The 27894-nt window shown below is 50.9% G+C and overlaps 1 protein-coding gene and 1 pseudogene across 1 annotated transcript in view; both read right to left on the bottom strand.

Moving 5' to 3' along the window:
* The window catches only part of CHST8 (carbohydrate sulfotransferase 8), a 131587-nt gene extending 111160 nt beyond the window's left edge, over positions 1 to 20427 (bottom strand). Inside the window, exon 1 of the mRNA XM_053608128.1 lies at positions 20108 to 20427. The gene's annotated coding sequence lies outside the window, so the exon portion shown is untranslated. The remainder of the gene's footprint in view (positions 1 to 20107) is intronic.
* LOC128597955 (uncharacterized) lies at positions 1844 to 1952 on the bottom strand (annotated as a pseudogene).
* Positions 20428 to 27894: the final 7467 nt, after the last annotated feature.

Genomic DNA, 27894 nt, shown 5'->3' on the forward strand with positions numbered 1-27894 from the left:
CTTGTTAGCATCCAATTTCCACATAATGTAACATATTCCTTAGAAAGCTGACAAAGCAGAAGAAATTAAAAACATTTTAAAAAGACATCCGTGGGCTCTCATTGCCACAGAGCCAAAGGTGAGGGGCCTGGGGGGAGACCCAGACAGCTCCATGAAGGACTGGAAGCTTAGAAGGACAGCGGGCAGGCCTGGGGAGGCAGGTTCCATAGAAGAGGAGTGTAGCTCCCACCGCACCCCGCTGCCCCCCACACGGATGCCTCCTCCGTACCACCCCCCAGTCCCAGGCCGGCCCCCAGCTTGTCCCGCCCTTAGGGTCCCTGGCACTTCCCTCAGCAAATTCACCCTCGAGAAGAGCGCGGTAACTCCTTTTAATTACATGTCTGCAGTGTTTGCATTAGATAGCTGTCACCCTATAATTTGCCTGTACAGGAGTTTTAATTGTACATTAATCTTTCCTACGCGCCACTCCCCTGCTAGAATCTGTAACAGCAGCAGTTTGGGCCATTTTGTTTATTCCTTGATCCCAAATAGCTGATGAATGTAATTGCACAGTTGTTCATCCCCTCCTTTTGCAGGATTACCTGCTGCATGCTGGGGCTGAGAGACAAGCTCCTGTCACCTGCAAGCCATCTTTCAATACAATATTTGACTATTTCTCGGCTGACAGCAATTTTAGAGGAAAGGTCGGCGGCAACAAGCAATCTCCTCATCACCCGCTGCATGCTCTGGGGTGCGCACCTGCTCACACCCTCTCCCCTGGAGCGCTGTCGCAGGGGATGCAGGACAAGGTGGGAACCTAAGAAATCCACCAGCATGGAGGTTCCAAGGTCACTTGGAGAACCACAAAGGAAAGCTATAAATTACAAAGGCCTGGCTGGCTGCCAGGGCCCCAGGAAGCTACATTTAGCATATCATTCTCCTGGCAGCCGCGTGAAGCCTTAACTCCCTTTCCAAGGGAATTTGAATGGAATTTGTTACAAGAACATTGTGATTGAAATATCACCAATTGGCTTTTCGGGGACAACTCAGCAATAGATTGCAATTGCTAAGAGGGGTGGGTAGGGGCACAGGGAGAGGGCGGCTGGTGTGTTCTCAGGCTGGCTGAGGTGGCGCTGAGGAAGCCCCATACAATATTTATGAAATCCAGATGAAGCCCCAACGCTGGCAACGAACTGATATCATAACACAGATTTCAAAAACGCCTTGACATTTGGCAGAGATCAAATTTCCCCTTGCAGAAACCCACGAGGCTGGCTCCGTGCTGACAGCGGGTCTGAGCCTGTCACCCCCACCAGCCGCCTTCTTCATTTAGGCCCAGATCATTAACACCAGGATGGGGCGGGGGGGAGGAACCTGCGTGTGGAGAGAACACTGAGCAAGTCCACTCGTCCTTTAAGAAAAAAAAAAATTCACAGTGGAAGACGGTAGTTTTGATCATTTTTATTGTCAAACACTTTCCGACAAGCAAAATAAAGCTTGGGTGATCTCCTTAACCTGACTGAGACGCTGACACTGTATTGGGAAGATCCTTCTCACAGCAGCCCAGGGAACAAAAATGACAACAAGAAATGCAGTTCTTCAGGGCCAGAGACCTTGCTTAGGCTCTGCCTTTGATTCCTTTTAGGGCAGCCTTGGAGTCAAGAGAACCTGTTAGGAAGGGGCCGTTCAAACCCTCCCAGGGTATAGTCTATGCTGTAGGTCCCTACTTTCCCATGGCATGGGCCACACGTTATTCAGCAGATAAAGGACAGCAACACCCCTAAAGGGGACCTTTAGGGCATCTCATACCCCATGAGGCTCCTCCTACCTCTAACTGTGGCTTATTTATTTATTTATTGTTTTAAGCCTACAGCACCCGCTATTCCCAGGAGGTCTTCCATGCAAGTACTAACCAGGCCAGACCCTGCTTAGCTTCCGAGATCAGGCACGTTCAGGGTGGTGTGGCCGTAGATGTAACTGTGGCTTTTAAGAATTTATCTTTTTATTTTTTTTTAAGACAGAGTCTCACGCCATCGCCCTGGGTAGAGTGCTGTGGCATCATAGCTCACAGCAACCTCAAACTCTTGGGCTCAAACAATCCTCCTGCCTCAGTCTCCCAAGTAGCTGGGATAATAGGTGCCTGCCACAATGCCTGCCTATTTTTTCTATTTTCAGTAGCGAGGGGGGGTCTCATTCTTGCTAAGGCTAGTCTGGAATTCATGAGCTCAAGGGATCCACCCTCTCAGGCTCCCAGAGGGCTGCGATTACAGGTGTGAGCCACCGTGCCCAGCTTAACTGTGCCTTTTAGAGACAAGGACTCTCTCGCCTGTATCAGGCCCCAAGTAGTGAGACATGACATATGGCGTGGAATCCAGGCCTGAAGTCCTCAAATTGTTTACGAGTCAAAGGCAAGGGCGATTTAGGTGGTTTTTGATAAACACTCCATATCCCGCCTCCTAAGAGAAGCAGAATACTTGTCAAGCATGCATCTTTATGAGCTGTCTGCCTATAAACCTTGCACGATAGGTCCTCGCTTAATGTTAGTTTGGCAGTAAATTGGCGCCGAGCACGCGAGTCTGCTGCATCAAATTAGCATCGACCCATAAAACATTACTGAATGATTCCTCAAATCTGCCAAGTCTTCAAATCAATTTCAGAGAAAGCGTCAAGGTTTTTTTTTTAACTTTGATAAACCTTTCATATTAGTTATCACAGAAGAGCATAAACCTCTCTAATCTGTCTTCCCACAAAAAAAAAAAAAAAGGTGTTGTTTTTCCCCAACTGCTTTTAGCTCTTCCGTCTTTGCGCTCCCGCCTCCAAATCGTATAAATGACGTGTGTGCCACGGATTCATTTGCTGCCCTATTTTAATTCTCTCTCTCTCTTTTTTTTTTTTTGAGACAGAGTCTCACTTTGTCACCCTTGCTAGAGTGCCGTTGCATCACAGCTCACAGCAACCTCCAACTCTTGGGCTTAAGCTTTTCTCTTGCCTCAGCCTCCCACGTAGCTGGGACTACAAGTGCCCACCACAACACCCGGCTATTTTTTGGTTGCAATTGCCATTGTTGTTTAGCTGGCGCAGGCCGGGTTCGAATCTTCCAGCCTCAGTGTATGTGTGACACTGTAACCACTGTGCTACAGGTGCTGAGCCTACTGCCCTATTTTAAAGCAACTGGTATTTTGCTCTCACTGTCCGTGCCCTGTGGTCCCAAAGCTTGGAGAGAATTTCTGCCACACCAGTATATAAAGTTCTCACCCCTGGCCTTTGAGCTATGCAGTCCCAAGCTCACTTAGTCTAGGCAGCTGTCCAGGGCTCTTCCAGTGAACCCTGATCATTGCTTTACACCCTTGCGTGTGCGTCTTTATGTGCTGCTCAACTGGACCATGATGTCAGCCCCAATTCATGCTGCCAACCCCTGGGACAGGACTCAGGCTGAGTGTTCCCATCCTTAAAGGCCACCCCTTGCCTCATCCTTCATGGAGCCTCACACATTTGCCCCACCCAGAATGCCTCACCCTCCCTTCCCACTGGTTGCAGGAGAGCTGTGTGTGAATCTGCCTCCCTGCCCTGTGGGCAACAGCTGGGTCTCAGAACCACCCAAGGTGGCTGGGAGCAGTGGCTCATGCCTGTAATTCTAGCAGTCTGGGAGGAAGAGGTGGGAGGATTGCTTGAGCTCAGGAGTTTGAGACCAGCCCGAGCAAGAGCAAGACCCCGTCTCTACTAAAAATAGAAAAATTATGCAGTTGTTGTGGTGGGTGCCTGTAGTCCCAGCTACTCGGGAGACTGAGGCAGGAGGATGGCTTGAGCTCAAGAGTTTGAAGTTGCTGTGAGCCATGGCATTCAGAGTGACAGAGTGAGACTGTGTCTCAAAAATGAAATAAAACAAAACAACTCAAGGGACTGACCCTGAACTCTCCTAATCCAGATCACCCTGCTAGTCTTGAGGAGGAAGGGGATAAGCCACACCCCAAGAGAGAAGGCTTTATCATGATCCCCATCTAAAATAGGATCTTTTTTTTTTTTTTGAGACAGAGTCTCACTTTGTCGCCCTGGGTAGAGTGCCGTGATATCACAGCTCACAGCAACCTCTAGCTCTTGGGGCTCAGCCTCCCGAGTAGCTGGGACTATAGGTGCCCGCCACAACGCTCGGCTATTTTTGGTTGCACTTTGGCTGGGGCCAGGTTTGAACCCACCGCCCTCAGTATATGGGGCCAGCACCATACTCCTTCAGCCACAGGCACCACCCTAAAATAAGGTCTTTAAAAAGGAAAACCAGGGTGGCACCTGCGGCTTTAGGAGTAGGGTGCCGGCCCCATGTACCGGAGGTGGCGGGTTCAACCTGGCCCTGGCCAAAACTGCAAAAAAAAAAAAAAAAAAAAAAGAGCAGGTGTGCCAGAAGAAAATAATCTGAGTTCCAAAGCCCAGAATAGAGATAAACATCTTGGGCGGTGCCTGTGGCTCAGTGAGTAAGTAGGGTGCTGGCCCCATATACCGAGGGTAGTGGGTTCAAGCCCGGCCCCAGCCAAACTGCAACAAAAAGTAGCTGGGCGTTGTGTGGGGTGCCTGTAGTCCCAGCTACTCAGGAGGCTGAGACAAGAAAAAACCCCAAGAGCTGGAGATTGCTGTGAGCTGTGACGCCACAGCACTCTACCAAGGGTGACGAAGTGAGACTCTGTCTCTAAAAATAAAATAAAATAAAAAGGAAAACCAATCACAGTAAAAAAAAAAAAAAAAAAAAGAGTGTACAATGCTGACAGGGCAGGAGTGGATGAGCTGCTGACAGACATGGGCGTTTGCCCTTTTCTGACCAAAGGCATATCATCTAGGAAAAACTGGGGCTGAAAAGCAGAGGAGGCCATGGGGGCACAGGCAGGGAGCCCCTGTGCTGGTGGAGGCCCTTCCAGGCTTCTTCAGAAGGACCTGACAAGAGACTCACTGGCAGGAAGGAGGTCACTATGGATTTTGTGGGTGTTTATGGAGCCCCAATTTGTGCACCAAGACACCGCAGTGGACTCAACGGACAGGGGAGCCCCAGCAGTCATGGAATTCGTGACAGGAAAAAAAGACGAGCTCCAGGAGATGAATGGACCAAGGGGGTCTCAGATGATTCCGGTGATGGGCTGGGGCCCAGTGTCAGCATCTCTGACCAGCTACCCAGGTGTTTCCCCAAACCCATCCAGAGAAACACCTGTCTACTTCATCCCTTGGCTTCCCGCAAGGAAGATTCAAACCCATCCAGCAGAAAAAAATCACCAGCACCCCTAAACATATAAGAATTCTACAATTTGGGGAGAGAAATGAATTTTCAAATCTGTTAAATAGTGTTTTCAGGTTCAAAATATTGTTGGAGAAGGAATAAGCTGTAGTATTAGTCACCTGAGAAATAAAATTAAAATCACAGTGTGATACTGCTTACACTCACAGAATGGTTAAAATAATGCAAAATGGCTCAGGGCCTGTAGCTCAGTGAGTAGGGCACTGGCCATATACACCAAGGCTGGCAGGTTCGAGCCCAGCCTGGGCCTGCTAAACAACAATGACAACTGCGACCAAACAAACAAACAAAGGCGGGCGCCTGTACTCCCAGCTACTAGGGAGGCGGAGGCAAGAGAATCGCTTAAGCCCAAGAGTTGGAGATTGCTGTGAGCTGTGTGAGGCCACGGCACTCTACCCAGGGCAACATAGTGAGACTCTGTCTCAAAAATAAATAAATAAATGAATAATAAAATAATGCAAAGTGCTAATGGGGATGTGGGGCAACCGCAATTCTCATTCATAACCAGTGAGGAAGGGGATAAGCCCTGAAACCACTCTAGAAAACAGCTTGAGCATACCCACAAATGATCCCCACATGGCACCCAGCAATTTTAGGCACATACTTACCAAAAATGTGTACATACACCCAAGAGATACATGTAAAAATGTCACAGCAGGGTGGCACCTGTGGCTCAACGGAGTAGGGCGCCGGCCCCATATACTGGAGGCAGCAGGTTCAAACCCACCCCCAGCCAAAAAACTACAAAAAAAAAAAAAAAAAAAGAATGTCACAGCAACCCTGTTCACAACAGCCCCAAATTCTACACAACCCACATGTCCATCAACAAAAGAACAGATAAATAAATTAAGGTATATCCACGGGATGGAATTCTATGGACTCGTGTTTTTCTTTTTCTTTCCTTTTTTTTTTTTCAGATTATTAATTTATTTTATTTTATTTTATTTTGTAGAGACAGAGTCTCACTTTATGGCCCTCGGTAGAGTGCCGTGGCCTCACACAGCTCACAGCAACCTCCAACTCCTGGGCTCAAGCTATTCTCTTGCCTCAGCCTCCCAAGCAGCTGGGACTACAGGCGCCCATCACAACGCCCAGCTATTTTTTTGGTTGCAGTTTGGCAGGGGCTGGGCTTGAACCCGCCACCCTTGGTATATGGGGCCGGCGCCCTACTGACTGAGCCACAGGCACCGCCTATTTTTTTTTTTTATTGTTAAATCATAGCTGTGTACATTAGTGCAATCAAGGGTTACAATGTGCTGGTTTCATTTACAATTGAAATATTCTCATCAAACTGTTTAACGTAGCCTTCATGGCATTTTCTTAGTTATTGTATGTAGACATTTGTATTCTGCCTTTAGTAAGTTTCGCCTCTACCCATTCTAAGATGCACCATAGGAGGCACATAGGCACTCCCTCCACCCTAACCTCCCCCCTTCCCTTCCCTTTCCTTGGCCCTTTCCTCATAGTCTTGTGCTATAGTTGGGTTGTAGCCTTCATGTGAAAGCTATAATTTAGCTTCATACTAGGGCTGAGTACATTGGATACTTTTTCTTCCATTCCTGAGATACTTTGCTAAGAAGAATATGTTCCAGCTCCATCCATGTAAACATGAAAGAGGTAAAGTCTCCATCTTTCTTTAAGGCTGCATAATATTCCATGGTATACATGTACCACTATTTGCTAGTCCATTCGTGGGTCAGTGGGCACTTGGGCTTCTTCCATGACTTAGCAATTATGAATTGGGCTGCAATAAACATTCTGGTACAGATGTCTTTGTTATATTGTGATTTTTGGGTATAAACCTAGTAAAGGAATTATAGGATCGAATGGCAGGTCTATTTTTAGATCTCTAAGTAGTCTCCAAACATCCTTCCAGAAGGAACGTATTAGTGTACATTCCCACCAGCAGTGTAGAAGTGTGCCCTTTTCTCCACATCCACGCCAACATCTCTGGTTTTGGGATTTTGTTACGTGGGCTACTCTTACTGGAGTTAGGTGATATCTCAAACTAGTTTTGATTTGCATTACTCCGATGATTAGGGATGATGAGCTTTTTTTCATGTGTTTGTAGATCGTGCATCTGTCTTCTTTAGAGAATTTTCTCTTCAAGTCCCTTGTCCACCCTAAGATGGGATCACATGTTCTTTTCTTGCTAATACGTTTGAGTTCTCTGTGGATTCTGATTATTAGATTTTTATCAGAGGTATAACCTGCAAATATTTTCTCCCATTCTGAGGGCTGTTTGCTTGCTTTACTTACTATGTTCTTGGCTGTGCAGAAGCTTTTCAGTTTGATCAGATCCCAGGAATGTATTTTTGATACTGCTTCAGTTGCCTGGGAGTCCTCCTCATAAAGTATTCACCCAGGCCGATTCCTTCAAGAATTTTCCCTGCACTTTCTTCAAGTATTTTTATAGTTTCATATCTTAAGTTTAAATCTTTTATCCAGTGAGAGTCTATCTTAGTTAATGGTGAAGGGTGTGGGTCCAGTTTCAGTCTTTTACAGATCGCCAGCCAGTTCACCCAGCACCATTTGTTAAATAGGGAATCTTTTCCCCACTGAATGTTTTTAATTGGCTGTCAAAGATCAAATAACAGTAAGTGGCTGGATTCATCTGTTGGTTCTCTATTCTGTTCCAGATGTCTACTTCTCTGTTTTTGAGCCAGTACCATGCTGTTTTGATCACTATTGATTTATAGTACAGTCTCAGGTCTGGTAGCGTGATTCCTCCTGCTGTGTTTTTATTGCTGAGTAATGTTTTGGCTATTCAAGGTTTTTTCTGATTCCATATAAAACGAAGTATTAGTTTTTCAAGATCTTTAAAATATGACAATGGAGCTTTAATAGGAATTGCATTAAAATTATATATTGCTTTGGGTAGTATAGACATTTTAACAATGTTGATTCTTCCCAGCCATGAGCATGGTATGTTTTTCCCTTTGTTAACATCTTCAGCTATTTCTTTTCTTAAAGTTTCATAGTTCCCTTTGTAGAGATCTTTCACATCCTTTGTTAGGTATACTCCCAAATATTTCATCTTCTTTGGCACTACTGTGAAAGGAATAGAGTCCTTGAGTGTTTTTTTGGCTTGGTTATTGTTGGTATATATAAAGGCTACAGATTTATGGGTGTTGATTTTGTAGGCTCAGACATTGCTGTATTCCTTGATCACTTCTAAAAGTTTTGTAGTAGAATCCCTGGTGTTCTCCAGATATACGATCATATCATCTGTGAAGAGTGAAAATTTGATCTCTTCTGACCCTATGTGGATACCCTTAATCGCCATTTCTTCCCTAATTGCAATGGCTAAAATTTCCATTACAATGTTAAAGAGCAATGGAGACAATGGGCAACCTTGCCTGGTTCTTGATCTAAGTGGAAATGATTTCAATTTAACTCCATTCAATACGATATTGGCTGTGGGTTTGCTGTAGATGGCCTCTATTAGTTTAAGAAATGTCCCTTCTATACCAATTTCTTAAGTGTTCTGATCATGAAGGATGCTGGATATTATCAAAAGCTTTTTCTACATCAATTGAAAGAATCATATGGTCCTTATTTTTTAGTTTGTTTATCTGTTAAATTACATTTATAGATTTACATATATTGAACCAGCCTTGAGACCCTGGGATAAATCCCACTTGGTCATGGTGTATAATTTTTTTGATGTGTTGTTGGATTCTGTTTGTTAGGATCTTATTGAGTATTTTAGCATCAATATTCATTAGTGATATTGGTCTATAATTTTCTTTTCTTGTTGGGTCTTTCCCTGGTTTGGGGATCAAGGTGATGTTTGCTTCGTAGAATGTGTTGTGTAATATTCCTTCTTTTTCTATATTTTGGAAGAGGTTTAGTAATATAAGTACTAGTTCTTCTAACTGTGGAAGTGGAATTTGATCAGAATTTTCTGGGTGGGTTTACTTTGGCGGAGGATTACGCTGGTCTTTGTGGAGGATGGGTCTGAGAATATCCTGGAGAGCTGGTTTAGTTATGGCAAATTTCTTCAACATGTCACTGTCATTGAAGTATGTAATTTCTCCGCCATGAATGAAACTCAGTTTAGCTGGAGACAGGATCCTGGGTTGAAAGTTATTTTGTTTTAGGAGATTAAAAGTCGATGACCATCCTCTTCTAGCTTGAAAGGTTTCAGCAGAGAGATCTGCAGTTATTCTAATATTCTTGCCCTTGTAGGTGATGGTTTTCTTTTGTCTGGCTGCTTTCAGAATTTTCTCCTTCATATGAACTTTAGTGAAGTTGATTATGATGTGTCTGGGGATGTCTTATTTGGGTTGAGTTGTGCTGAAGTTCTGAAACTGTCTGCTATCTGAATTTCAGAATCTCTTGGCATGTCTGGAAAGTTCTCCTTCATAATCTCATGGAGAAGAGACTCTGTGCCTTGTGAAGCCACTTTGTCACTTTTGGGGATCCCTATAAGACAAATATTAGTTTTCTTCTAATTATCCCAGAGCTCTCTAAGAGAGTGATCTGTTTTTGCCCTCCATTTCTCTTCTTCTTTGAGAGTTTGGGAGCATTCGAGAGCTTTGTCTTCAATGTCAGAAATCCTTTCTTCTGCTTGCTCCATTCTGTTACTGAGGGATTTTACCGTGTTTCTCAGATCTTTGAGGGCTGCAAATTCTCGTCTCGATGTGTCAAAATCTTTGGTCATTTGGTCTTTGAATTCATTGAATTCTTGAGATATTTTTTGGGTTACTGCTTGGAATTCTAATTCGATCTTATTTACTATCCAGATTCTGAATTCGATTTCTGACATCTCAGCTATTTGTTTGTGCATGGGATCTTGTGCTGTGTCTGCCCCATTGATCCTTGGGGGAGTTGATCTACTTTGATTATTCATATTGCCAGAGTTCTTCTGTTGATTTCACCATTGCCTCTGGCTGTCCTCAAAGTTGGGGAGGTGTCTCTCCAAGATTAGACCCCAGCGGGATCACTCTATTGTTGCTGGATCTTTGTAGGGAGTAACCCTGTGTAGTTCCTCTGGGTCTGCCCCAGCCAGAGAGTTCTGGTTGTGGAAGCAGCTCTGGAGTGTGACCCACCCGGATCCAGCAACAGGGTGGGAGGTGGTGCGCACAGATCTGGGATTGCCTGGCACCCAGTGACTCAGAGAGCCCAAGGCTCCAGCAGTCTCTGGCCAGGAGAAGGGCTCTGCGCAGAGGCAGGGAGGCCTCTGGAGGGCATGCGGCTACCAGAGTCCCTGGCCAGACGAGCACACCAGTGTGGAGGCAGGGAGGATACAGGAGGGAGGACACAGGGTTGCGCAGCTCCTGCAGTTCCTTATCAGGGCATGCGGAGGCCCAGCGGGTGCAGGTTGCAGGTCGGGGGTTGCAGTGCAGCTCTTATGGAGGTCCGGGCGGTGCCAAGCCCAGGAGTTTGAGGTTGCTGTGAGCTGTGATGCCACAGAACTCTACCCAGGGCAACAGCCCGAGGCTCCAGTGTGCCAAAACTGGTCTCACTCTGCCCCTGAGGGTTAAGGCTGTAAGGCAGCTCAGTCCCCACCTTTAGGCTGCTCAGTCACTAGGTTACTAGCTCCCACCCGATCCTTGCTCTGCGACCCTGAGGGCAGAACTTGCCAGGGCAGTTCTCTCACAACGGCTCCCTGCGGCCCACAGCCGAATACTATTAGCTCCGTCCGGCTCAGCGGTTCAGTCTGTGTCCCTAGACAATGCCCAAAGTTCTCTGCACTCCTGCTCAAGCTCTGCCCAAGGCAGTTCAACTGAGTGCCAAGTCCAAAAACACCAAAACAGTTCACAGGTGAGGCCTTTCCGGTTTGCAGTCTCACTGCTGCTTGTACTTACGGCTGCCGGCAGGATTAGGTCGATCGAACACACGCAACCAGTTGCCAGTTTTCCACTGTTTTTGTCCTCCTCTTGGGGTCCAGAAGTCCCTTGTTGACTCCCTGTATCCTTGAAGGGATGATTATAGGCAGATCCCACTAGCCAGAGATGCCTGGAGTCTTCGGACCCGTGTTTTTCAATCTATTTTGTCTCACGGCACACTTGAACCTATGGTTAAACTTCTGCAGCACACTCAAATTATGTTGATCAAAAAGGAGTAAAAAGAAAAGAATAGGCTTACTGTACTTTGAACTTTTTCTGAAAATAATTTAATTAGTGGTCTTTAAAACTTTTCATGGTTCACCTGAGATCCTCTCACATGTGCCACGACACACGGGTTGAAAATCACTGCTGTAGAGTGATGGGAATGAAGAAATTACAATGACTCACAACAGTGTGAGTGACTATCACAAACACGGTCCTGACTCAGACACCACAGCATAAATGCATTAGGATTCCATTTCTAGTAAGTTTAAACAGGAAAACCAACCCGTGCCCTTAGAAATAAGGAGAGCAGTTAGCAGCCCTGGGGGAAGTGTCTGTAAGAGGTAATGGGGGCTTTGGGGGTGCCAGTCACACTCTGATCCCTGCTCTGGTGCTGGGTACACTGGCATGTTCAGTTTGTGGATATCCGTGGCATTGCGCACCTATGATCTGTTTACTTTTCTGTATGCATGCCATGCTTGGGGTAAAAGGTTTATAGATATATTGTAGTGAGTCCAGAACAGAGAAAAGGCATCTTTAGAAACCTGCTTAGAAAAAGCAGGACCTTATCCTGGCATTGTGGTGGGCACCTGTAGTCCCAGCTACTTGGGATGCGGGGCGGTGTGGAGGCAAGAGGACCTTTGGGCCCAGGAGTTTGAGGTTGCTGTGAGCTGTGATGCCATGGCTCTCTACCCAGGGCGACAGAGTGAGACTATCTCAAAAAAAAGCAGGAGATGAGGGGCATTGGTCAGTTGGGCCGCATGACCCCTAAGCCTCTGTCAGACTACCAAGAAAGGCCCTTGACCAACATGCCTCCTGGCACCCAGGTAGGAAAGGGTCTATACCTCAGCAGAGAGACCAAACACAGAGGATACTAATAACGATAGTAGCAGCCAGTGTAGACTGTGGGCTGGCCGACAGTGAGGCACGATGGGCCTAAGAGGTGGGTTCTGTTTTTACCCCCATTTTATAGATGGGGAAACTGAGTCTCTAGTCCACAGAGTGGCCAAATGGTGAAGTTGGGAATTGAACCCAGGCAGCTTGACTGCAGGTGCTGGCCTCAGTCACAGCCCAGAGACAGCTGCCGAGCCAGGGGAGGGGTGCAGGTGGTTGCCATGGCTGTGCATTGACACATTAATCCATGGCAGAGGGAAGCGAGAAGAGTTAAATAATAGGCATAGATTGTGCTTTCACAGGGATGAATGGTCATGAAATTAAATTTGCAGATGAGGCCAAACCTCACGAGGCCCCAAATCTAAGCAGGAAATAGGAAGATGGACCCAACCAGGAGAAATGCAATTCTCTGTGTCCGCAGAGGCAGCAGCCCTTGCTAAATGACTTGTGAGAAAAAAGCACATGAGCGGCCACCGGGAGGGATGGGGGGCAGGTGGTGGTGGCCATTGACAACAGGTGGCCCCTGCTTAGCCCTAAGTGCAGCAATGGGGGAGGGGATGGCCAGGTGAGATCACAGTATCACATCACTCCCAGCCCTGAGCCAGCCTCCGCCAAAGGGATTCAAACAGATTGAGAAAGCTCCTTGAAGTGGGATTCGAATTGGACAGAGATGTGCAGAGGGGAAGGGGTAGGAAAGAGTGACCCTGGAAGAGAAACCCACACACAAACAGCTGAAAGTGTCGGAGGGAACCCGGGGCGTTGGCCTCAGCAAGCCAGGCTGGCTGCATCGCCCACTGACCCACCCCCTAGAGGTAGACTGCCTGAATCACATGCTGAGCCCCACCAGTGTAGACAGTGCTTATCTGAGCACTGGCTCAACCAGTTTAGACAGAATGGCTTGCATAATGTGCACTGGCTTCACCAGTGTAGACGGACTTCATAGACAGGTGCTGAGCTCAACCAGTGGTAACAGGTAGCCTGCATCATGAACCAGGGACTCGACCAGGGTTGGACAGATTGTCTACACCACACACTGGCTTGGCCTACGTAGATACCTGCATCACGCACTGGCTCCACCAGTGTAGACAGACCACCTGGACCACTCACTGACTCCACTAGTGTAGACAGACCTGCCTGGATCACTCACTGGCTCCACCAGTATAAACAGACCACCTGGACCACTCACTGACTCCACTAGTGTAGGCAGACCACCTGGACCACTCACTGACTCCACCAGTGTAAACAGACCACCTGGACCACTCACTGACTCCACTAGTGTAGACAGACCTGCCTGGACCACTCACCGACTCCACCATTGTAGACAGACCACCTGGACCACTCACGGACTCCACCATTGTAGACAGACCACCTGGACCACTCACCGACTCCACCAGTGTAGACAGACCACCTGGACCACTCACCGACTCCACCAGTGTAGACAGACCACCTGGACCACTCACCGACTCCACTAGTGTAGACAGACCACCTGGATCACTCACCGGCTCCACTAGTGTAGACAGACCTGCCTGGATCACTCACTGGCTCCACTAGTGTAGACAGACCTGCCTGGACCACTCACTGACTCCACCAGTGTAAACAGACCACCTGGACCACTCACCGACTCCAGCATTGTAGACAGACCACCTGGATCACTCACTGACTCCACCAGTGTAGACAGACCACCTGGTCCACTCACTGACTCCACCAGTGTAGACAGACCACCTGGACCACTCACTGACTCCACTACTGTAGACAGACTGGACTACTCACTGACTCCACCAGTGTAAACAGACCACTTGGATCACTCACTGGCTCCACTAGTGTAGACAGACCACCTGGACCCCCTCACTGACTCCACCAGTGTAGACAGACCACCTGGACCACTCACTTGCTCCACCGGTGTAGACAGACCACCTGGATCACTCACTGGCTCCCCAGTATAGACAGACGGCCTGGATCACTCACTGCTCCAGATTGTAGACAGACCACCTGGATCTCTCACTGGCTCCGCTAGTATAGACAGACTGCACAGTTTAGCTTGCCCAGCAAGCAGTCACTGAGTGCCTTCCCTATGTTAAGCTCCTTGTGGCCAACACAGCCGGAGACAGCGGTGTGCACACCGGACCTGTAACCCGCTGTGGGCACCACAGGGAAGGACAGGGCGGCATGTGCAGGTGCCTGGATGGACAGGGAAGGACAGGGCGGCATGTGCAGGTGCCTGGATGCTCCCCTCAGGCGCTGCCTCGCATGGCACAGGAAGCAGAGCCCCCGCACCCCAAGGCTGGGGGAGGGTCCCAGTGCTCACAAGTCTGGGCAGATGAGTCTTGTCCAGAGAGATGAGTCAGCCCCCAAAAGAGGCAGCCCCGAAGGTGGGGACAACTTGTCTGCCAAGCGTGAGTCAATCTGTGCCCGGGCTAGGGACGGCTGGCAGAGGGGCTGGCCTGAGTCACCTTCCCACTGATGAGCATCTGGGGGCTCCGGGGGCTCGTGCGGGCGAAGACTGTAGGCAGAAGAGAGAAGCAACCCAGCCACCCCAGGAAGGCCAGTCTGGTGCAAAGAGCACGGGGTGCTGATTATCAGTGCCCGAGGGGCCAAGGAACCCAGAAAGAGGATCTGTGGCTCCTGCACCCCCTGCTTGGCTCTCATCCCTCCCGTCCCTGGGTCTGGCCCAGCCAGGGAGGAGCTGGTTCAGGCCCATGCAATGAGAACAAGGTGACAGTGACCTGGGCTGTTGCCTGCAGCTCAGCAGCCACTTGGCTCAGGGCCTGCGGCTATCAACGTGAGCACAACTCACAGACCTGCTCCCCCCACCCGCAGCTCTAGAGGACAGAGCCTGGTGGACCCAGCCGGCTGGTGTCTGCAGGGAGCTGGGGCCCGAGCTGAGCTTCAGGCAGCCACAGGAAACTCACCAACATCAGAGGGGTGTTTGGGAGCTCCAAGCCTGGGGCAGGAAGGAGGAAAAGGAGGGCGGGCTGAGTGCAAGGAAAAGATGCAAAAGAGGGGTTCTTTCTGGGGCAGGCACCAGCTGGCTGCCAGGTTACATCCAATGGGTGGCCTACTGGGGACCAGGACATTAAGTAGATGAAACACAAGCCCAGGCTATTTATTCCTGGCCAGCAGGCGATCAGTTCCAGAGGAAGGTGGGCATCTCGCCTGCAGGGAGTATTCGGCATGCAGGGAGGGCCGAGCCCCCAACACGGCCAGTAGCCGGCAGCAGCCTTGCTCCATCCTCCTAAGGAAGGCCAGCCCTGAGAGAGTCTGGCCCAGCGGGGACCAGAAGCTAAAGATGTGGCAGGCCCCCAGGTCTGGGCCTTGAGTGGCTTAGTTCTCACCATGGAGAGGGCACTGGGCTGAAGGGTAGACACACAGGAGAGAGAGGCAGCAGAAGACCCCAGGGCTTGGAGAACAGCTAGAAGGAGGTGGGCATGGGGCAGCAGTGCGGGGACAGAGCCATGTCACCAGCAGCCTGACCCTTTGGTCCTGGGAGGATGTAACAACCAGTGGACAGAGAATGAATTGTCCGGCAGAGAATGAATGAGTGAGGCGCTTAGGATCCAGGGGCAGCCCTGCCTCCGCAAATGAACAGCTCCTAACAGCATCCCATAAGTCTCGGACCAGACCAGCCTCACACTGCCCCACACACACCTAACCCAGCTCCAGGCCCTGTGGGACTCACGCCCCGAACTCTTCTTTAGGCACCACCATCATCTTTCTCTAGGATTACCACAGCTCCCTCCTGGCTGGCCTCCCTCCTCTGCAGCAATTATAGGATAAAGTCCCAAATCCCGCCCTGGCCTCAAAGGCCCTGCATAGCCAGGTCCTGAGCCACATCTCATCCCATTTTCACCACGTTGGCTGCATAGCCCTTCCTGCAGCTCCTGGACAGGCGCCACGTCCCTTTCACATACTCCCTGTGCAGGGGACCTGTGCACACTCATGCCTGCCTGGGTGTTCTCTATCCTTTCATCCCACCCCCACAACGCCTGTTTCACACCTTAGCTGAAGGGCAGCCTCCTCAGAAAGTCCCCTCAACCCCTCAGCCTAAGCTAGAGGTCTCACAATAACCCCAGTTCCTTCTGCATCTTTATCACAGCCTGCAATCACACATTTGCTATTATTTTAATTAATGTCTTTGTCTGGCAGAGAATGAATGAGGGAGGGAGGAATGAATGATGGGGAGTGTCTGTCCTGCCAACTACAAACCCCACATGGGCCAGAACCACCCTTAATTTTGCCTATCTTGTGTCCCTGGGGCCGGCATGGCAACAGACACCTACCACGTGCTCAGTAAACATTTACAGAGGGTGGAAGGAGAGAGACCGTGGGCCTGGCACCGTGAGTGTGGGACAAAGAGTCGTTTGGCTCCAGGTTTCAAAGTAAGCAATTCCTATTTAGTTCAAATAAATGTCACTCATCAGAGCCAGCTCTGAAAATGGCTTGGCAGGGAGAGGGCACCTTGCCCTCTGTCGTCAGCTCCTGGAAGCACTGATTTCCCAGAAATTCACAGTCTCCCGGGTGGGAAGTGAGAATGGGAGACTCCAGCCACCAGCCTGAGAAGACAGCTGTGTCTGCCGTTCCAGCCCCAGGCTTGTATGCCAATACTCTCCGACTTCCTGAAAGGTGTCTTTGGACACGGACCAGGGCTGCTTCTTGGTGTCAGCCCACCTGGATGGAGGCTTCCCCAGGCTTTTGGTGGCCCGGGCTGTATTTCTGAATCTCTAATCACCCAGCCACAAGCCCAGCAGATCACAAATGACAGGTAGTTCTGTACAAGATAAAAGTCACAACTTTCTTCCACAACCAATTTGTAAATCTCGTCTTCTGCCAACGGTGATTTACTGACCACAGGGTCACACGTCCTTCCACTGATGAAAAATGAGATGGCACTTCCCACGTCCTCTACCACCTGAGCCAGTACAGCTCTGTCTCCGGGGTGTCTGAGCCCAGGGGTTTCCTCTGCCTGTGGGCAGCCTTTTCTGGGGCGGGAGGGACACAGCTGCTCTGGAGTCAAATGAGTCCTGGCTGTAACTCCAAAGACAGCAAGCACCAAGCAGCCTGCTATCATTATACTGTCACCATGCTGGCTGCCCCAGCTCCAGCAAAGTTCCTGAGACCCCAGGACACTGATGCCATATATAAATCCAGACATCATCCTTGATTTTTAATGTTTTTATTTATTTTATTTATTTATTTATTTTTTTGCTGTCCCATGGCAAGGCCACCCGGATCTCCTTGAGCCAGCATTATATAAATCTCATGTTTATAACTCACTACCTTCTGATCAGGTGGAAGGCTGGCCACTTGCTTCACCAGGTTTTGACTGACTCTAAGTGCCACCATTGTTCATTGAGGAGCTGCCATAATCTTCTGTCCTGTTTCCTGCCCCTCATTTCTCCATGGTGAGATTCTCCCAGCAAGAGATGGGGAAGTCAGCTCAGGCCACACCTCCCACCCACCTCCCACAGCACTGCAGCACCCAGCATGGGCCCTCCAACCACATACAACAACAACCAATGATCAGAGCTCAGAGAGCCCATCCTGTCCTCCATCAGCAAAACCACAAAAAGCCTATCCGCCACCTCAGGCATCAACTCAGAGCTCAGAGCAGGAAAGCAGTCTGCACCACAACATCTCCAATTTAGGGAAATCTCACTCTCTTTCTTTTAAGTGAATTGAAGGCAAATTCTGAGATGAGCCCGCCAGGCACACTTTCCCAACAACCATACAGCAAAAAAAGTAGTTACTGAACTTTCCCAGACTTATTAGCTTACATAAACAGAGATTTGAATAAATGTTTAAAAAATGAAATTCCCTTGATATTCTGTAATCAGTAAATGTTCATTATGGAAATACAGCAAATGTGCATGAAATTTCCCAAGTGATATTCTGGCTATAAGATGAAAAAGCAGGCTGGAACAGCAGGCTGAGTTACAAAGCACCCTCTGCGGGTCACAGTCCGGGAATGCTTCACCAAGCCCAGGAGGTCACACCAGCCTGCTGGAGTCTCCCAGCCAGCGCCAAGGAAGATCAGAAGATGTTCATTTTGCCCACTCAGGCAATTGAGCAATGAGCCCCCATGAGGATGATGTTTCTCTATAAATAATTAATCCTTGACCTTACTTGAAGAAAGCCTTGACTTTTTAATTTGGGGTCTTTTAAAAAAATCAATACCTGGGGAACGTAATTCACTCTTGTGGAATCTGATTCCAGATGAATAAATAAATAAGTTGTGCCATTCGTGGGCCCCAGGGCGACTGGCAATGGGAGTGGGGTCAGACTTTGAGGTTTTCTGTGTCCAAATGCTACTGGGTTATTTATTGCCCCATTGAGGCTCAGTTCCTTTGGGGTCTATCTCTCTTGGGGGGTCACACACAGGGGAGTGCTGAAAGCTCCCAAATGCACTTCCACACACACCCCCCAAGGGGTCCCCAGACCCTGCCCTGCCTTATGTGCAGGGATGTCTTCATGAAGAGGCTCTCCTACTGGGCCTATCTGCCTCGCCTTGGGGACAGGGACAGCAGGTGGTCAGGAGAGCCTGTGACAGTTGGGAAATTTTAAAGAAGGCTCTGCCACTCCAGCTGCAGAGGCTCCTGTCTTCCTTCCCCACCCGCAGGCAAGGATCAAGGTGAACTCAAAATTGAGAAGTTACCTCCCCAAAAGTGGACTTGGTAGTGAGCACGCTGGGGATGAGAAAGACACCAATCTGACTCTTACCTTTCTGTCCCCAGCCCCTGCCATCCACTCCAGAGCCGCTGTGGCCACTGCACTCTGCAGCCTCTCCCACGTGCTCTGCCGCCAGCCAGATCCTCCAGAGGACGAAAAGGGCCCCGGGACCATGTTCCCCCAACAGAGCCAATCACTGCTCAGGGTCCCGCCGGGCCCCCCTCCAGGGTGAGCAGGGTCCACTGGATACTGGAGACGGCTACGGGAGAGAGAGCCCCAGCATCGGCCCGGACTCTTCAGAAGAGAAAGCCCAGCGGCGAGCTCCCACAGTCTGAGAGCGCCGTGGCCGCCCCAACTCTGGGTCGGGGTCGCTGGAGCTGGTGGCAAGATGTACGGGGAAAGTTAGGGCCTCGGGAGTCCCGCGCTGGACAAAGAAGAGGGGTCACCTCTGACCCAAGCGTCAGCACTGGCTCTCCCAATCCCGCCAACGCACCCTTGCCTGGGCCAGCCGTCCTCCCGGGGGGCCAGAGCTGGCGTGCAGAAGCAGCTGCCAGCAGCTGGGGGGCTCGGTTCAGTCCCGCGGCAAAGTGGATCCTTTCACCGCCCGCCAGAGCCGCCCCAGGCTTGGACTCCCAGATACACACACGCACGCACACACCTTCACACGATCGCTGACGCACACACACTCGCCTCCAGCACAAAACAGGCTCGTGCCCCAGAGAGTCGCGGGGTGGGGATGTGCGCGATGGCGCGCGGGGGCACCTTCCGCTGCTCGGTAGGATGCCAAGGCCACCGCTAACTTTCTCCGCCCACCTAGTCCCTGCCAGCTACCACCCGCTCCGAGTCCGGGCTCCGAGCGCGCGGGAAAGCCCCGGCGCCCTGGGCACTCCGACGCTGCCTCCCCGCGCCCAGCACCCAGGGCCAGGAGGGGGTGTGAGGGCTCCGCAGGGACCGAGCGAGCCCGAGAGGCGGCAGTTCACAGACGCGCTGCAGCGAGTGAGATCCTAGGAGCGAAAGTCTAATTAAAGTTCCAGTTACTAGGGCCGGTCCCCAAAGTGCCGCCAGACCCGAGCCCCGCGCGCCCCACCTCCGCCCGAGGCTTCGGACTCCTATCCGCGTCGGGTCTCGGGATCCGCGCGCAGTACAGACCAGGGCCTGCCCGGGACCTCTTGGGGCGTCCCTGCAGGCCAGGCGGCGGCGCAGGGCGGGAACAGGGGTGGGGCAAGACGCAGCCACTTACCTGGCACTGCCGGCGCTCTCGAGGCCGCGGGAACCTCCGGTCGGAGCGCGGTCCTCTACGGCGAGCCCTCAGCTCCGGGCGCCCAGGCGGCAGCTAGAAACCTCCGCCCCAGCTCGGGCCCGGTGCCGCCTCCCGCTCCGAGCGGAACCCGGCGCGGTCCACAGGCGACCTGCTTGGGGCCCGTGGCCGCGGCGCACGAGAGAGGGTGCGGTGGCGCGTTCCTCCTCGATCCCGGGCCCGGTCGATCCCCCACCTCCTGCCGCCGGCGTGGCCGCCGCCTGTCCTCTCCCCTCTCCGCAGCGTTACCGGATCCGGCTCGCGCGCCGGGAAGGCTCCCAGCGAAGTGCTAGCGAAGCCTCCGGCAAGGCTGGAAATAGCGCCGCGCCCGCCCGGCGCCCCGCCCCCGGCCCGTGCCCCGCCCCGCGGTGGTGGCGGCGACAGCAGTGGCCGGGCTGGGAGGGGATCACTCCTGCGATCCGCTTGGCCCTTCCGGGGGCCAGGCACGGTCTGCGGCTTCTCGGCCCCGCTGGCCTCGCGCTCCGAAGGAGTCGATGCTGGGTGCGGTCCGGCGGCTGCGGGGGTGGGACAGTAGTTGCGAGAGCTACGCCAGTCTCTGGGGTCCCTGAGAGCTGGACTCCTGCCTGACGCTTGGCTCCAGACAGTGGCCAGAGTGCTGCTGCTGCCACTGCCTGGGTGGGTCGCACCCGGCATTACCCGGGGCCCCCGTTTACCGCAGTTGAGCAGGCGCGCGCGCCCAGGATACGACTCTGCGGAGAAACGGGGTCCACAAAAGACAGAGAAGTGATCCGGAATAAGATTCTGGGAAGTCCCAGGGCTACAGCCTCGCCTGGAATTTGGATAAGGCCTCGGGGCGGCCTCAGTCCCAGGGATCTGCACCAATCCCTGAATTCCTGGAACTCTGGATCCTGTTGAAAATGCTCCGTGGCCCAGGCTCTCCCTTAAGGGCTTCATCCCTGTCAGGACACCTGCGTGAGGCCTAGGCCAAGTGTCCCCTTCCCATGAACACCCAGAACAACAGAGGGGCAATGTGACCAGTCCCTAGCTGGCAACGCTTGGGCAGAGCAGGGACACGAACACAGACTCTGCGTTCTGATTCTCATTCTTCTGGGAAGATGCAACCCCCACCTGCAGGAGGCGGGGATGGGGCTGGGGGCCAGGGGGAGCCTGTTTTCTCCCTTGCAGGCCTGTATGAAACTGTGTAAACCAGTCACCTCTCCGTCTTGGAGTATTTTCAAAAGACTGCAGAGATGCCTTTAGTAAACTAGAGTAAAGGACGCTCACCTTCTCTCTAATTGTATCTGCTGATTAGGTAGCTTGAATACAACTAGCTGACCCAGAGTGCGTGATAGAACTGGGGGGTGGGATGGACCTGTGACCCTTGACTGACCAGACGTGGGGGCAGCCCTGGCAAGGAGCAGAGCCACTCCTGCAGACTGCCCGGCCCCCAGCACTAGGGCCCTAAGGCCTCCTTAATGCCCCAGGTAAGCCCAGAGCACCCAAATACAGGGTAGCCATAAAGTTTACAGCCACCCTTATAGACCAGGACAGGTGAGAAGATAAACTGAAATACACCAACACTATAGAAATCTCCCTTTAATTCAGTAGGCATTATTATTCCCATTTTACAGATGAGGACAAGTGAGGTACAAGACCACCACCAAGTTGCCCAAGTCCACATACCTAGAAGATGGCCCAGGTATGCTAATCCCAGAGCGGAATAAGTGAGGCTCTGGGGTTCCCTGTCTAGCTCTCTGAGCTCAGACTGTCCCAGCCCAGGGCTGTGCAGGGACTCTGCCACTTCCAGCCCCTCTCACCACTCAAGGGCCTGGCTGCCAAAGTCCTCCCCGTCTGCAGTTGGACCTGAGGCAGGGCACACAACTTTGACCAGAAAGGCCCAGTGGTCAAGAGAACCTCTTCAAACCCATGAATGGATTAATAAACTATGGTGTACATACACCATGGAATACTATTCAGCCATTAAAAAGATGGGGATTTTACATCTTTTGTATTAACCTAGATGGAGTTGAAACCCATTCTTCTCAGTAAAGTATCACAAGAATGGAAAAGCAGGTATCCCATGTACTCAATAATAATATGAAGCCAGTAGATGAACCAATACACACCCACACAAGAGGAAAACTCAATTCAATTCAAGTTGGTGGGAGGGGGAGGAGAAAAAGGGGGAGAGCAGAGAAGGGAGGGGGATGGGTGTGCTCCCACCTAATGGGCACAATGTATGCCTGGGTGCAGGACACAACTACAACAGGGACTTTACCTAACAGAGGCAAACATTGTAACCTAATTGTGTGTACCCTCCTATTAATCCAGAAAAAAAAAAAAAGGAATCTCTTCAGTGCCATACACACTCTGGAAGGCAAATGCACTCGTGTTCACTGTCTCACTCACACACACATACCACAGGTGGCCCCCTCCAGAGCCCAGCCTCAAAGCAGGGAAGAGGCCCTGGATGGTGAGTACTTCTGCAGAATGAGTCTATGCACAGGCTTTACTGTGGCGCCACTGAGTAGGGCCAGCCAGGCCATCTCAGCTGCTCTGTGCGTTTGTGTCCAGCGAGCCTCCTGGGAAAGCTGGTTTTTCCATTAGCTTTTCCAACTCTACTTATTAGCACTTATTTGCATCTCATATTCGGGAAGGCGTCCCTAGGAATGCCTTCCTTTGACATTCTCCACCTTTCCATTTTCCACTCAGACCTCCTTCTTGTGTTGAGAAGCCCTCAGGGAAATTTCCAGAGGGGCCTGAGGCCCCTGGCACCACCAACGTACAATGAGTTTTCCTCCGAGATCTGCCAAGGGCTGCGTGCCCTTTTTTGAAAGTCAGGCTGAGCCTCTGCAGCAAGGGAGGAGCAGGCAGCCTGCAAATCCCCGGCATGAAGCTCGTGTGCAAACTTGCAGTTTTTGATATGTGTGTCTCCACCAGAAGATTAGTGGCAAACTTGTCTCTTTGCATCCCAACGAAGGTAAAAAGATATTTCTGTTGGATGGCCCCGTGAGCATGTTGGCCCAGGCCCCGGGAGGGCTAAAGAGAAACTCAGAGCCACCCTATTTGCTGCAACAGAGATGAGGGGGAGGAGGAGGCTTGGCTATGCGACCCCACCTCCACCCCACCCATTCCTAGGAAGGAAGATCCCAGCCCCCTTTGGACTGACAGTGGCACACACAGCAGGAAAGCTGGGACTACCTCTCATGGTGTCTGAAGAAGGGCAAGACAGAGTCTGAAGCCTCAATCCTGCATTCTGTCTCCCTGTTACCCTCCTCCCCCTGGCCCCGGGGAGGAAGAAGAAAATAATGGGACAGCCCAGGAGAGCTCTTTCTGCTCTCCCCGGCTCCCAGGCTGGTGCCAGCATGCCTCCGCCTCTTCAGATCCGGTGCCTGTTTGCAGAAGGACAGCAGACTGCCCTGCACAGGTAAAGGGAGGGCCGTGAAAGCAGTTGGAGAAATGGAGTCCTGTGGCCAGCCTGCCCTGCGCCACTCCTGGACCAGCCACCCTAGGAGATGGCCTGGCCTCCACATCAGGCATCTGACCCTGTAATGGCCTCTGAAATACCGTGACTGCAAGGTGACCTGAAATCAGTTCAACATGCAGACAGTCCAGTGACAGATTAGAGCACTGTCTCAGGGGAAGACTCTTCCTGGGAACGTGTGTGTCTCCCCCAGCGGCCACTGCTGGGACCCTGTGTGGGCTGCCGGCCATGGCATCGGCTTCACTGGCCTCATCCTTTCCACTTGACGGTGAGGGATTAGAGCCCAGACACCTGAGGCTCTTTCCAGGCCTGATTCTATAATTCCTAAAACTTCCTCACCTGGGAAAAAGCTTAGCGCCATCTCCGGCCAGGGAGTCCCTTGTCCACCTTACTGGAGGAATGTTCCTTCCAGCTCCTTTCCCTCCATTTCCCATGATCTGTTTCCTTCTCTCCTTCTCTGTCACCCGTAGGGTTTCTGAGGAGCTCGAGGGTCACTTTGTTTCCTGAAGTTTCCTGGCAGCACCCTGTCTCTGGGAGAGCCCCTGCATCAGCAATGTCACTGGGGGTTCCAGGCACCCCCACTCCCCAGAGACCTGCTGCAATGTCTGAAATTCTCAGTTTGTTTTGTATACTACCCAGAAAACCACATCTGTTCACCATACACTGCCCCAGGAACCTGCCTTTAAAGAGAAGCCTTTTTTTTCTTTTTGAGACAAAGGCTCACTCTGTCACCCTGGGTAGAGCACCATGGCATCATAGCTCACAGCAACCTTAAATTCTTGGGCTCAAGCAATCCTCTTGCCTCAGCCTCCTCGGACTACAGGCACCCACCACAATGCCTGGCTAGTTTTTTTCTTTTTAGTAGAGACGGGGACTCACTCTTGCTCAGGCTGGTCAGGAACCCCTGAGCTCAGGCCATGATCCACCCACCTGGGCCTCTCAGCGTGCTGGGATTATAGGGGTTAGACACCTCACCCTGGCCAGAAGAGCCATTCTCCTGCCCTGAGGAATGATGGCTGAATTTCAGTCCTTATAACATAGACAAGAGTTTGTGAACAGATGTGGTTTCCTGGGTAGTATACAAAAGAAACTGAGTGTGACTAGAGCAAACAGAGGGGACTGTCTTGCAAAGACAGAGGGGAATCCGACAGTGCAGGGGGATGACCATCTGGGAAGCAGGGGGGCGGGAACCCGGTGGAGGACTCAAGTACCCTAGGGGCACCCTTCCACTCTGACGGAAGGGTCACCCTCCCCTGAGCTGGCAGACCACTGCCACGATGGCCTTGACGTCGTCACCCCAATCTAAGGTGAGCAGGCCTCTGGAGGGCCTTTTTTGACCCCAGAGGACAGGAAAGAGCTGTGTCCAAGCCAAGTCCAGCCCTTCTGTGCAAACTGGGCTCAGAGCCAGCCTGGCTTCTCTGGTGAGGTCTTCCCAAGCTCAGATTCATTTCAATGCTTTTTAACTTTAAAACACATCACCACCGGCCTGTCTGCTTCTGGTCACTCCTTCAGGGATCAGGGGTCCTCATAACCCGTCATCCTCTGGTGGCCTGACAGGGATCCCTTCTCTAGGCCTGCCTGGGGTAGGGAGAGAGGACACTGCCTATGGTGGCAATTGGCTGCAGAAATGGACCCAAAATCCCCTGAACATAAATGGTAGAGATTTTCTTTTTCTTTGGGTCTAAAGAGTTTAAAATTCTAGAATATTTATATGTCACAATTGAGCAAATGCTATCGAATTGGAACAAACTAATTCAGCATTCATGCCATACACAGCCAGGCTGAAGTTTACTTTTTCACCGTCAGTCAAAGACAGTGGGGACAGGCTCGCAGGGGGAATGTCTCCTGTACTTTGTATAGTAAACAGATTTTGACTTCCATTAACCCTGGAGAGTTTCTGTGCATTTATCTGCATCCAGACCTGGATGAGCTCAATATAAATAGTCCTCCCAGTTCAATCAAGTAGGCTTAGCTGACCCTATTTTTTTTTTTTTTTTTGGCTCTGTCATTACTTATTAACTGGGCTGACTATTAAAAATAAAGAAATTACTATATGTTATAAATAAGTAGCTCTTCTTTTTTCTTTTAATTTTTTTATTAAATCATAACTGTGTACATTAATGTATTTATGGGGTACAATGTGCTGATTTTATATACAATTTGGAATGCTTACATCAAGCTAGCGCTTCTTTTTAAATGCTCCCTAATTTGGGAGAGCTTGCTAATTCTCTAGGACTCTCTCTAACTTAGCCCAAATTGGCCAGACTCGGTCTCCTTTGATGCACCTGCTGGTGTGGTGACTCCCCAGAGCACAGTGGCAGGAGGTTGCTAAGCTTCATTCAGCCCTTTGTGGGGTCAGAGAGGAGTCGGGGGGCCTCTGAGGCCAGGACCCCCTCTCCAGCACCATTAATCTAGAGTGCCTTTTCAAAACTTCTCTGTCCTTATCTCTGCAGTCCCTGAGATAGCTAACCATATCTTTTTTCAATGCAAACGTGAGAGCTATTCTAAATATAATGTTTAGTATTAAGGATCAGTTTGCAGATTTTGAGAAGAAAGGATTGCTTTGAAATGAACAGACATAGTTCCACAGGAGCACTCCAGAAACATTTATCAGAAGCCCCTGGAGGGACACCACTGGGTAAGGATGCATATTCTGAGACTTCCCTGCCCAGGGAGGTTTGTGATCAGATAGGTCTAGAAATGTGACATACGGGTAGAGGACACACGTGTGGCAATGTCACAGTGAAAAAGGGCCTCGGCCTGGAGGAGCCTCAGGACTGCACCCTCGAAGCTAGAAAGCAAAGCGGGGTCACCAAGCTCGGTAGTGACTTTTTCTTTTTTTGTTTTCATTTTTGTTTTTGAGACACAGAGTCTCACTCTGTCACCTTGGGTAGAGTGTCATGGTGTCATAACTCGCAGTGGGACTATAGGCTCCTGCCAAAACTCCCAGCTATTTTTGGAGATGAGTTCTCACTCTGGCTCAGGCTGGTCTTGAACTCCAGGCAATCTCACTGTCTTGGCCTCCCAGAGTGGTAGGATTATAGGTGTCAGCCACCATGCCCAGCCTTGGTGCTTATTGTTGCCTGCTCAAGGACAAACACTCTAAAAATCTCCTAAGTGCAATCAGGGCGTTTTTCTGAGGTTTTCTCAGACCCTTTTGGCATAGGCAAGCAGCGCTGTAAACCACGTGGGCGGCCACAGCAGAGATGGGAAAGCCTGGGCAGGTACTGCCCTTCTCCTCCAGGTGGTCCTGAGCAAGTGGTATTTTCATAGTGTGCTGGGAGCCCACACAACACCTGGTGGTATGAATCTCTCCAGCAGGACTGAACACAAAAGCCTCGTGATGACGCATCCAAGGAGACAGGATGAGGAGAGCCCATCCGCCAGGCAGAATGCCCCTCAGGGGACAACCAAGGCGCAGATCAGGAACGTCCGCCCCACGTCCAGCACCCACGCTGGACCTCCAACTTGCAGCCGCTGCTGTCCTCTCTCTGGTAGGGAAGATGCCTCGGTAGGAAATGCCTGAGTTGCCTTGGAGGAACACACCCAAACCCTTCTCCTGCGGGGCCACTAGTGTGAAGGGGAGACTGGAAAAGCCTAAGTATGTTTGGTTCCTTAAGTGCTCAAGACGTTTTCCAAACTGGAAGTGGGTGTAAAACTTACTGTCAGCCCCTCCTTACCCCATGCCCAGCAGGGCTGAGAGCAAGCCGGCCTCCCAGGGACCTCCCCCACGCAGCTTTGCTGAGCCATTCCCCAGGGCAGAGAAGGTGCCACGGTTAGCAGGTATCACTGGCAAACGTCATGACTTGGAGAATGTTTGTCAGGGAGGAACATACTCGGCTTCCCCGGATTCCTGGGTGCAGGAAGATGCCTTTGGACTCCTGGAAAAACAGGACTCCGGCCCCCAGAGAGAGGCAAGTTGGAGCAGAAACTGAGATGAGCCATAAGCCACTGCGGCTTCATTGCTGAGGCTCTCAGAGCCAGGAAACTTCATCCAGCAGGCAGAGCCCAGGATACCCTGGAGTTGAGAATACTGCCCAGTGGCGTCTGGTCTGTAACTATGGAAACGGGGAGCTAGTCACCTTCCTGTTAGTTTTCCTGCCAGAGACATCATGCTGTCAGTAGTGTTTAAAGTTAGCTTTAAAAAAAAAGCCAAGATAACGCAAATATCCTCTTTTGACATCATGCAAAGGGCCCTGGGGCACGCAGGTAGCCGTGAGGATCCCAGCATGGAACCTGTCTCCCTCTGTCCGCCATCCTTGTCCTCAGAGCTTCCTGTATGCTG

This window comes from Nycticebus coucang, chromosome 10, assembly GCF_027406575.1.
Source record: "Nycticebus coucang isolate mNycCou1 chromosome 10, mNycCou1.pri, whole genome shotgun sequence".
Classification (NCBI taxonomy): Eukaryota; Metazoa; Chordata; class Mammalia; order Primates; family Lorisidae; genus Nycticebus; species Nycticebus coucang.